Source organism: Sphaerodactylus townsendi, linkage group LG01 (genome assembly GCF_021028975.2).
Source record: "Sphaerodactylus townsendi isolate TG3544 linkage group LG01, MPM_Stown_v2.3, whole genome shotgun sequence".
Taxonomy (NCBI): Eukaryota; Metazoa; Chordata; class Lepidosauria; order Squamata; family Sphaerodactylidae; genus Sphaerodactylus; species Sphaerodactylus townsendi.
The window spans coordinates 114,962,747-114,974,690 of NC_059425.1; positions in this window are offsets into that span (position 1 = coordinate 114,962,747).

The window sequence follows — 11,944 nt, forward strand, 5'->3', positions numbered from 1 at the left end:
TTGTCCTTTCCAGGGCACTTACATTGGCAGTGTGGCAAATTCACCAGCGCCCTGTTGCTGAGGGACCCTGGGATGCCTACATGCTGCACCCAGCTCTGTGCCAACACTCCCAACTGCATTGATGTGGTGGGGGCGTTCCATGGATGGAGCCAACCTTAGTCAGCCTTCAGAGCCTGCTCCGTCCCCTGTGCACCAACAGAATCCCCAGAGATATGCCAATTTCCATTCTCACCTATGGGGAATTCAAAGGTGAGAGTGCTGCAGGAAAGCCCTTTGGAGAGCGTGGAGAAGCGGTGCTGTCACCACCCACCTGACAGCTCTGGATTGAGCTGATAGGTAGGAATCCCACTTTCCCACAGAAGTTCACTGAATGACTTTGGGCCAATTGTTCTCTCTGCCTAACCCATTTCACAAGGTTATTGTGAAATAAAATGGAGGAGGGGAGAACAATACTGTAAGCTGCTTTGGATCTACAATAAGGAGCAAAGTAGGTTATTAATATAAATCAATAACAAAATTAAGGCCACTATGACTAAAACAGTTTGTAATGAGTTATTAAGGCTGGTGTCTGCTTTGAACACTGTTTTTGTTGGCTTGCCGCTGGTTACTGCTAGACCCACTGGGCAAACTAGTCTAAGTCTGATCCATTTCTTTTGCTCTTAAACTTATTTTCTGACATTTATTTACCCAAAAAAATTCTGCCCCTAAGTCTTTAAAAATTGCAAACTTTCAGAATAAAATTCTAATTATAGTAAAGAAGATTTTAACCTACTTGTTGTATTTAAACGTCCTCCCATTATTTTGTACTTAACCCCCATCCCAATTGTTGTTTATTTGTATATTTATTGTTTTATTTGAGATGTGTAGCCTTTTCAGGCATGACATTTTGGAGATGCAGAATTCATAGAATTCAAAAGAAGTGATAAAACATGTGTGGTATATAATACAATTCAAAACATCCCAACATCTCTAAAAATGTCAGACATCATCAGATATTCATTAATTAATTACACACCCAAACAGGAAGGGTGCACATGTACAAGCATCATATTTTGTCTGTTTGATGGCTTATAATGTGCTGACCGCCCCTCAGAGTTCTTGAGAAGAATTTGCTCATCTGTCACCTTCTTAAAGTACAGTTGTTTGGTTACTTCAGCCTGTGGTATTACAAATATCTTTTTTTATCCTTTGCTACTATAAAGCTCTTCATTCATCAATTTATTATTTATGATTAAAATATTTTCAGCCTGCTTCTCTTCCCCAGCCCTTGGCAACTATCAACAATATCTACATATACATTTAAACAATACAGTTAAAATATAAAATTCAGTTAAAAACATACAAACAAGCAACACTAGAAAGAGGGCATGTAATCATTCTTGGAGAAATACTAGACAAAACAAAAAAAGTCTTCATGTTCTGGCAAAAGAGGGACACAGATGAATGTTCCTGAGAGAGAGTTCCAAACATTTGGTGCCACAACACCAGAGAAGACCTGTTCTTGGGTTGCCACCCATCTAGCCTCAGATGGTGGGAGCAACTGAAACAGAGCTTCCAAGTTTGAGTGGAGTGAGTGGGTTGTGCAGCATGGGGCTATGTTGGTCAGCCATACAACCTGGGACTTAGAATCTTGCACTGTGGGGGTGTCTCACACACTTAGACAATGGATCCACCATACAGAAGTACAACTCATGGATGTGGCAAATAAGTGGCAGAAGCATCTGCAGTGAGCCAGCAGACTCCTGTGAATCTGCTGCCCTCTGCGGAAAGGTGGACCTTTGCAGGCAGTGGGGGAGAGAGCCTGCCTGTTGCATGAGTCTGCCATGCTGCATGTAATTTCTTGCATGTTGGGTATGGTGTCAAGGTTTCGTACAGTGGTTCTGTACAGGCTTGGACAGACTGCAGATGTTGTCCCCCACCACCTTGCTCCCTGCAGGTGACTTCTGAACAGAGAGACAGGTGCTAGGCCATTGGGTGCCAAAGCTGGAAAGGTGGGATGAGCGGCATGTTCAGGGATCATGGCCCTGGCTGAAGACCCATGGCAAGAGAATGGCAAGCCACAGAATGACTTCTATGATGGGTCTCTAGTGATCTGTTTCTGTAAGGTTTTAATATATTCAAAGAGATACTTAGCAAAGATGCAGAATGGAAAATAAAGATAGCCAGGGATGCTTTGAGTTGCTTTTGAATAAAAATATATTTTACTGGCTTAGGAAGGGTTACATGGGATAAAACAACAACAAGTTATACTTCTCCATTACATATTTACAGTAGAAGAGTACATCTTGCAGTTAATTTGCTAACAAGCCTTGTGGCTTTGAACAAGTCTGCTCAAACAAAGAAATAGAGTTAACTTTATAACCTTGGGCTACTTGACCACTGGCATGTAACCAAGGTCTGACTGACTGACCAACAGCTCATCAATAGAGCAGGTCATAAAACAGTGACCTCAGCAACTGGTTTACACACAAACAGTTAACCCTTTAGTAACTAAATTGTGACAGACGCTTGCAAAAATAACAACAGTTCCCTTATCACTCATACCTAAACAGCAAACTAGGAGGAACTGGAGGTCACTGATGGAGATGCCAGCTCCACTGCATTGGCTGCAGGGCTGAATGGGGATATTGATTAGGTGGCTATTGGCATGGACACGTCCATGGACCAGGTGTGGTTCAGGTTCGTCCCTCTGACTGATGTGTTAGTCTCCATTGCCCCCCCCCCCCAGCTCTTTCTCAACTGGTATCATGGAGTATCTTCAGGTGGGCCATGAAGACCAAGGTGGTTGTCCCTAAACCTTGGGGATCATGGACTCCCCAGGATGAGCAGTTGTGGACAAGGCTTTGCAGTGAACAGGGTAGGATGAGGGCTGAAATGGAGGGGGAGGCTGCCATAGTCAAGGTGCCCTGGATCCTGTAGCCAGTACAGTCCCCAGTGGAGCTTAAGATTCAAAGCCTCTGTTAGGACCCTAGGCATAGAGTCTGCACCTAGTTTAGTGCATTTTTCTCAACCATGTGGGCAGTTATCAAGAGGGGATGGCTGGAGACCCAGCATGAGTGGAGCAGTGTTGTGGTCCAGGGTCTTTAGTGTTTGTAGGGCCTCACAACCACTCAGTCAGCATCTACTGGGTACCTCAAGTGGCTGGTGGCTGTTACTGGGAGCGTGGGTAGGCAGTAGGCATGTACTGTGGTCCTGCTTGTGGAATGCCATCTGACCTTCAGGCATGTGGTCTCCTTCCTGCTCTATTGGTGGTAGCAGAAGGGGTTGCCTGGGTGTAACTCAGACCTTTTTCAACCCCATGATTATAGTAGTGAAAGGTGCCCTCTTTGGCACCTGTGGGCTGCCCAATGTTCCTTTTGCTCTCCCTGAGCCATTTTCCTGGGGTTGCTTTCTTTGTGTTGTATGTGGCTTATTTCTGGGTAGACCACGAATTGCTTCTGGTGTGCAGGGTGCTGGGGGGTCCTTCCCTTTTTTTAGTGCTGCTGCCTCTGTTCTCTATGATGTGGGATTGTGCCTTTTAAAAAAGTGAGGGGTGTATAGTGTGCCCGGACCGGTAGTGCGTGGGTCTGGATCTTCCTTGCCTCTGTGCCCAGTGACAGCTGCCTGTGGCTGCTGATGCATGGTTAGTTGGTTCTCTCCAATGGCATCCTCTGGATACTATTTCACTCTTTCTAGGAATGCCAGCATGGATGTAATCCCTGTGGCCCTGCTGCCAGGATATCTGCCCATCAGTGGCATAGCGCCCACGAGGCAGGGGGAAGGGAGCAACACCCCGACCGTGCCTGGTGCAGGGGCATGGTCGGGGTGTTCCGGGGTGGGGCAGGCGGCTCTGTGGCAGGGTGCCCGCATGCCCCAGGTGCAGTTTCCCCTTGCTCTGCCCCTGCTGCCCATGCAGGTTCTCTTTTGAAAATGAACAAGTATGACCAGTGTCATGTCCATGGCTGACCGCCTTCACTCTAGCACCCTCAGAAACGTGCTATCCAATGTCTACAGTAAGTTGCACAATATCCCATACTCTCATAAACCTCTGCCACAGGGAAAGGGAAATGAAGTCATTTTTCTCTGGCTTGTACAAGCCCATGGAATGGATGTCTGAGTTTATCACTGTCCGGGAGCAGGGAGCTCCCCCTCCCCGGACTTACTGCCGCCACCGGCCCCGCACCCGATGTCCGCCTCGCCGCCGCGCCCGACGCCTCCCCAGCAACTGGATTGGGAGGCCGGGGGCTTCCCGCGGCGGCAGTCGGTCAGGGCGGGAAAGCCCTCCGGCGGCGCGCCGTCGAACGCTCCGGCGGGCTCCGGCCCGCCCGCCCCGCTAAGCCTCCCCGCGGCCGGTCCAGGCTTGGAGGGGGAGGCAGCGACCAGGGACGGCTGGACAGGCCCTCCCCGGCGACGAGGGAGCAACGCCCTGCAGCGCTACAGCGCTGCCGCCGAGGGACTTGCTGGCCGGCCGCTCCCCAGGAGGGAGCCCCGCGTGACTTCCGTGGCCTGGCCAGCTGACGGCACCGGCGATGCGGCCCTCCCGGGCTCGTCCGGCATGACGGGGCGGGCCCGGAGGTCTGGGGGAAGGCGGAGCCGGCAAGGCGAGGGGCCTTTAAGGAACGTGGGAGGCGGCGAGGGGATAAAGGGAGAAGAACGGCAGCAGCTGGGGGAGTTGTAGGACAGGAGGCAGAAGGAAGGGTGTGCAGAGAGAGGCTTGGGAGCTGAAGGACAAAGGGGAAGTTTGGAAGGGCCCACTGAGGGGCAGGAGGAGAGCAGGGGAGGCCTGTGGAGAGAACAGGCTCCCCAGTTATATGAAAGGGAGACTTGTGGAGCGAACAAGCTCCCTCGGGGAAACAAAGGGGAGTCCTGTGTGAGGAACAGGCTCCCCTAGGGGAACTGTGTGAAGAGGCCAGGCGGGCCCTGAGGGGGTTGAGGCCCCACTGTTTGACCACCCCTCCCTAGAACAGGGGTGAGGCCGGGAACAAGAACCCTGGGTAGGGTTTGGAGGGAAGGCATCAGGGCTCCCCTGTGATACTCTGGAGGGGGACCCTGACAATCACATATCTTTCTGACTTGAAGTTTTGCCCTCCAGTCTGTAGCTCCAGATGGTGTATCATAGCAGTTCTTAATCCACAGGGCTCCTAGGCCCACTCCACACAGGCCAAAACACTGGTGCGGGCCTGGTAAAAACACCGGTTGGAGGAGAACTTTGCACGGCTGCCACCTCCGAAATGAGGCTGCACCATGGTTCCCCCTCCCCCATAACCAGTGGAGAAACTGTGTTTTTGAAACTTGCTAAATGAGCTTTTCAAACATTGCTTTGCACTTAGTGCCGAGCGAACGGCACCAGTGGGAGGTGCCACTTCTAGGCACATCCTTTTTTCTTTCCAGCTTACCTTCTCTTCCTGCACAGCTCCGGAGGGATGAGGGGACACACGTCCTGTCCTCCGACCCCTGGGGCATTGACATGGCCATGGGGGCATGCCCCCTTGTTGAAGGGAAGAGAAGGTCTGTTTAAAAACAAAAAGGATGCACCTCCATGAGAAGGTGCCTCTGCGAGTAGCAGCAGCTTCGGGGCATCCACACGGAAGTTTGCAAACGGCCCCAGGGCTGAACTGGGCTCATTTACCTCGGTGTGCAGCTGCTTCCCTGGCCCCTGCAGGGTGGGCGCTAGTTTTACACTGCATGATCTAACACCATCAAACAAAACACTGCCCATCAACTATTTATTGTGACCTATAAAGCACTTGACAAATCTCATTTTGCTGTCTTAGGCAGGATGCAAAAATAGTATCAAGCTGTTGGCATGAATTGGGACTGTGTTTGGCTTTGTGGGTCAGAAATAGAGAAGCTTCATGTAGATTTACATATTGCCACATTTTTGTTCATTGCCTATTCTCAGGGAGGTTTTCCTCAAATTGCACCCCTCCCATTTTTCCTGATTCATCCCTCTTTGGTCCAGGACAATATTCCACACAGATACTTGTGGGCTGCATCTGTTCCCTGATGTGCATTCAAATCACAGGAAGATTAATGTGTGCTGCAAGGTGGCAGCATAGATAAACCAAACATTTCAGAATGAAAAGGCATCAATAAATTTGCTTAATCCATCAGCCCAAAAGTACTCCACCTTATGCTGGGATTTTGTGGAGCTGTGATGATGCACTGGGGCCATTTCCGTACAACCAAACATACAAGGCAAGCAAAACTGGTATTTTATTTGTCAATTACACCACTAGAGCAAACCGGTTTTTTTATCAGACGTTGTGTCATGCCTCCAGAGAAGCTCTTACTATTTTCTTTATTAAGTCTCAGTTGTCCCTTCAGTTAGTGTGGGTTTAATTCCTTTGTATAGTGTTTTAAGGAAGAGAACTGTAGTTAGACGTCCCTTTAAGGAGCCCCCTGGAGGCAGTCTTCCTTATTACCCAGTAGTGCTCCTGTTCAGTTCAATTTAGTCTAAGGTACCAGTAGAGCTGGAATGCTGCAATACCTCTTACATCTAAGGTGTATAAGGAGTATAACATTCTAAGGTGTATAGTCTAAGGTGTATAAAGAGCATTAAGTCTAAGGTGTTACGGAAAGTAGAGTCCAGATAGAGGACACTGAAAAAAACAAGAGAAAGCACAGACAAAGTGGACTTTCTTGGAAGAAGTCAAGAAAGAATCAGTCTCAAGCTTCACGTTGTTCCAGTCAAGCAAGTACTTTGTTTTAGTCAGACCCTGGGAGGAGTTAGGGTCTCAATTCTTCTATGCAATAAAACCCCTTTTAAAAAAAACTGTTACACCTTGCTTGTGAGTCTCCCACTCTGTTCTGGCCAAGTACAGGGCACCTAAGATGTCTCACTTGGGGAACAGAACACATTAGCTGCACAGATTTGCCCTGGCCAAGGATTATATTTACTTGTTAATTCAAGATATTTCTACTAGGCTCTTCTACATAAACGAATCCAGTGTGAATTCTAACAATTAATACTCCTAAAAAAGGTAAAATAAATCCTTAACAATACATTTCAATGTATCAGTTCAAGGTAAGATCATATTTAATTCCTGAAAAGATTAAAAACATGATCATCTCCAAAAGGTAAACATGGGAAATGGTGAGTGACCCTAGGAAAGGAATTTCATACCACTGGAGCTACAACTATACAAAGTTAATTCTTCTCCTCTTCCCCTGATGTTGCTTGGCAAGCAGTGAATATCGAAAGCTGGTGACCTGATTGGACAGAAGGGATTTTGATAGAAAGAATGCTTCTGAAAAATGGACTGGAACCAATCTATAAATGACCAAACCAGAACTACAAATTGTGTCTAGATACTAGTGCAAAACATAGTACAATACATTCAAATTAGAGCAACATTTTCATGTGTGCCCCATCTAAAGGATGGATTACTTCATTTTGCAATAGCTGCATCTTCTGAATGCTTCTTAAGGTAAATCCATGTTAAGCAACTTATAGAAAGAAACTCTGGAGGTTAAAAAAGCAAGGATAATTGGTGCCAAATACCCACTTTCCAGATACAGCTCTATTCATCCAACACATCCCTACAGTTTAGTGGGTCAGTGGTGTGAAAGACTTTCCCATGCAGATAGTCTGCAATGTGAACTGAACATAAGAAAGAGCCTGCTGGATCAGACCAGAGTCCATCTAGTCCAGCACTCTGCTGGGCAAATAGTTATGCCATCATTCCTCCTCTTTTTTCATAGGAACCTTTGCACTGTAGGGCACTCAAATGTAGGGCACAGTTTACAATGAAAGCTATCTCCATGCTTGTGGTTGAATGGTTGTATGCTTTCCTACTATAATATTTCATCATGACCACTGGCTGAATATACTTTGCTCATTAAGTGTAGATGTAAAATAAATTCCAGGCCACAGACATAACAAGGAGATCCAAAAGCTCCCCCAAATACTATGAAAGTCACACTAATTATGTTCAGTGCTATCCAACAGTTTCAAACTCATCTGGTAGTGATGAAGGTTTCCACATTCATGTGTTACACCAAGCCATGCCACTTTGCTGGTCTCATGTCCCATGAAAGCACTCAATAGCAGCATCCTAGCAGTGATATTATATTAATCCAGCAGATCTTAAGTCCATCTCATACATTGATTTGCTTGCACAATAGCATATAGAAACAGGCTTTAAAATTAAGAAGGTAATGGGTTGGATCCTCCAAATCAACACCTTTCTTTCTCAAATAGTTGAGGAAACTACAACAGATTTGGTCATACTTAACCAACAAACAAACAACAACAAACAAGAGTTGGCAGATGGGGTGGAGATTCTACAGGGATCCTACAGTGAAGTGACCATGACATCCTAGAATTCCTTTTGCCGTAGGGAGCTAAGGACGTATGTGCATGTTATATTTTAGTAGGACAGACTTTAATGAACTCAGAGGCATGATGAGTCATTTCATGGGCAAGAATGCTTGATGGGAAAGGAGCAAGTGAAGTGTGGGCTCTCATAAAACAAGAGCTCTTGCAAGCTCAAGTCATCACTATTCCAGCAAGATGGAAACATAGCAGGAAATCAAAGAAGTCAATGAGAATGAGCAGAGAATTCCATGATGAGCTAAGGAACAAAAAGTAAATGTTCAAGAAATGGAGGGAAGGGTATACCTCTAAAGAAGAGTATCTAAGCCAGGGCTGCTATGCACTGCAAGTCAGCCATCAGTGCAATCAAATCTCAGAGTGAGCTGAGGTTAGTCAGAGAGGCTTGCTACAATAAGAAAAGCTTCTCCAGATAGGTGAGGAGAAAATGCAAGGCAAAAGAGGCAATAGGCCACAGTTAGGTGAAAATGGAGAAACTCTGGCCCTTTCCGCACAAGGGCGGAAACAAGCCTCCACCATCATAATTTATGCCGATGGAGGCTCTGGGACTGTTCACACGCTAGCTTGCAAGTAGCCCCCACTCCCCGCATAGCCGGAGAGGCCTCTCGATCAGCCCCCTCCACTCACCGTCATGTCCAGCATCGCCCTGGAGGGCTGCAGGGCGATGCTGGACATGACAGTGAGTGGAGGCAATAGGGGAAGCACTGTGCCACTGGGAAGATGCTCCTTTGCAAAAACCTTGCTTGTTTTGTGAGGTTAAAAGCAGCGGCTTCAAGCCGCTTTCTGGCGCCCAGGACGGCGCTGCTGTGATGCAGCAGTTCCTCCTGTTCAAACAGCCGCCCAGGGACGGCATTTTTGCCGTCCCTGGGCCACCGTATCACCCATGTGGAAAGGCCATCTGATAGAAGATAGAGAGAAATAAGAAATGTTCAATGCCTATTTTGCTTCAATTTTTTTCCCTGGAGAAGTGAATAGGCCCATCTAGAGATGGTAGAAGGCAAAGTACAATGTCCAGGCTGCTGGCTGACATGGATAGAGAGGTTGTTGAGAAGTACTTGGATGTATTAGAAAAGTACAAATCCTCTGGGCCAGATATTCACCCAAGAGTATTCAAAGAACTTTCTAGACAGCTTGTAGAGCCTTTGTCCATCATCTTCAACTTCTCTTAGAGGATGGGAGATGTGCCACAGGACTAGAGAAGGGCATCAGGGACTTTCAGCCGCCAGTACTGGAGGAGGTTTCTTTAACCCCAACTCCCCTGGCCTGCACTGGGGGTCCACCTGGATTCTTCTCTTTCTATGGAGAGCCAGGTGGCCCATGTTACTCAGGTTGCCTTTTTCCATTTTTGTCATGTCCGACGGCTGGCCCCCTACCTCTCACAGGCCGACCTGGCCACTGTGATCCATGCAACGGTCACCTCCAAGCTGGACTATTGTAACTTGCTCTACGCGGGCCTTCCCTTGCAGCTGATCTGGAAACTGAAACTGGTCCAGAATACGGCGGCACAACTTCTGGTGGGTGGTTCCTTTAGAGATCATATCATCCCCGTGTTGCGCTGCCTACACTGGCTCCTAGTGGAATTCCGGATCATTTTCAAGATGTTGGTGTTAACCTTTAGGGCCCTTCACAGCCAGGGGCCCTCATACCTTCGTGACCATCTCACCCCATATGTCCCAGGTAGACCTCTGCATTCTGCAGGTAGCCCCTCCATGATGCGGCTGGCCTCTACCCAGGTCATGTGGAACACTCTTCCATTAGCTGTTCGGGCCCTGCGGGACCTTAGTGAATTCCACAGGGCTTGCAAAAATGAATGATTCCGCCGGACCTTTGGGGAGGCTGGCTGCAGATTGCCTGCCCCCTCTGATGCCCCCACGCCACTCTCTGCATCAGTGTTCTCCATCTGTAAAATGGATAAATGTTAGGGTTGGGGGTCACCACAACATGAGGAACTGTATTATAGGGTCACGGCATTAGGAAGGTTGAGAACCACTGTACTGGAAGAAGGTTTCACTGCTAGCAGAACAGGTTCCCAGGACCCAGACCAGCCTCTTCAAATGAACCTCAAACTATGATCTGCAGATGCTTAGTGCTAAATATGGTGTTATAGCATTTAGTGTAAGTCACACTTCCAGATTATTTGCACCTCACCTGACTCAAATTGAGTTCTTAGATATAACTCTATCAAATTTCATACATAATTACAGATGATATCTTTACATTTCTAAACGGAGAAAGCCACTATTGTTGTGGGAGGTGAAAGCACTCCAGAGCTTTGCAAAGCTCTGCCTACAAATGTATTAGACTTTTTTAAAAAGGGGATTTTATTTTGAAACACAGCAAAGGGTTGTGAGCGCCATTTGCCAAGATATTAATATGGATTTTAGTGCCTTCACATGTCTGTAGATTTTATAATGTTTCTCAGCCTGCTGTGTAATCTTTTGCACTAGTTATAACCTTGCAGTATAATCTTAAGTACAAACTTTGTAAAGAGCTTTCTCAATCTTCATTTTATGATTGCAGCAAGTCACAGTCTACCATGCCTTGCAACAGCAACACTATGGCACTATCTCTTTCCGGATATTTTCTAAAAGGATCAAAATAGCATTTAATGAGGTTGAAAAAAATTGAATGTGCAAAACAGTCAACTGCATATGGTTTATCACGGCTTCTCCCCAAGGTCACTGCCACCTTCCCTTCTGCTATTCATCACATTCTTTAATTACACAAAACATTAATTATTGATTTCTAAGTGTAAGGTGTCTCCTGTGTGTCTCTTATTGTGCCTGATGTACTCATTAATGACTAAGGCAGAAATAACTGTTCAGATTTGGATCAGTTTGCTCAAGCCCATTCTTGCATGCCTCATAAAAACTGTACATTTTGTATCCAACTACAGCTTCAGTTGAAGATGAGTCAGACATGGCAGATTCAAGGTCTGCTACAATGCATTATCAATCAACTAGTGCCATGATCCCATCATGAAATCAGAGAAAGAGAAATTTCAAACCCAAATTTAATTGCCTTTGCTTTCCCTGTTCCTTCTGGGTAGGCCCAGATTAATTTAGCATTGGTTCCGTGCAGTCCCCATATTCTAAAAGCCCTCAAGGGCATTGTCTAAGGCCTGATTCAAACACACACTGAACATTATGTGGGAATAAGTTGGTAAAATGGGATGGTAAAAGAGATTGCACCACTTAAAACTGCAGATGGAGAATAATTGAAATTTACATTTTGAAAATTGCCATTCTTAAAATCTATCTGAAAACAAAATCAGCTAACACTCAAAAAACAGGAAGCAAAACTTTTTAACCTGAAGTTTTAGTTTTCTGTTTGCAGTTTACATATGAAATAAACACTTTTAGAAATCCATTCCCTGAAGTCCAGAGTGTTGTTCTCTTTTTTTTGTATCATTTGAATTTTATTTATTTTATTTTATTTATTTATTTATTTATTTATGGGTTTTGTATACCGCCCTACCCCCGAAGGACTCTGGGCGGTGCACAACATAATTTCCTCACACAGCATATACAAACAAAACCCCATTAAAATTTAAATTATATTAAAACACAGCGGTAATTAACAAAGATGGTAATTAACAAAGATGGCGTCAGCAATAACCCCAATTAAAAC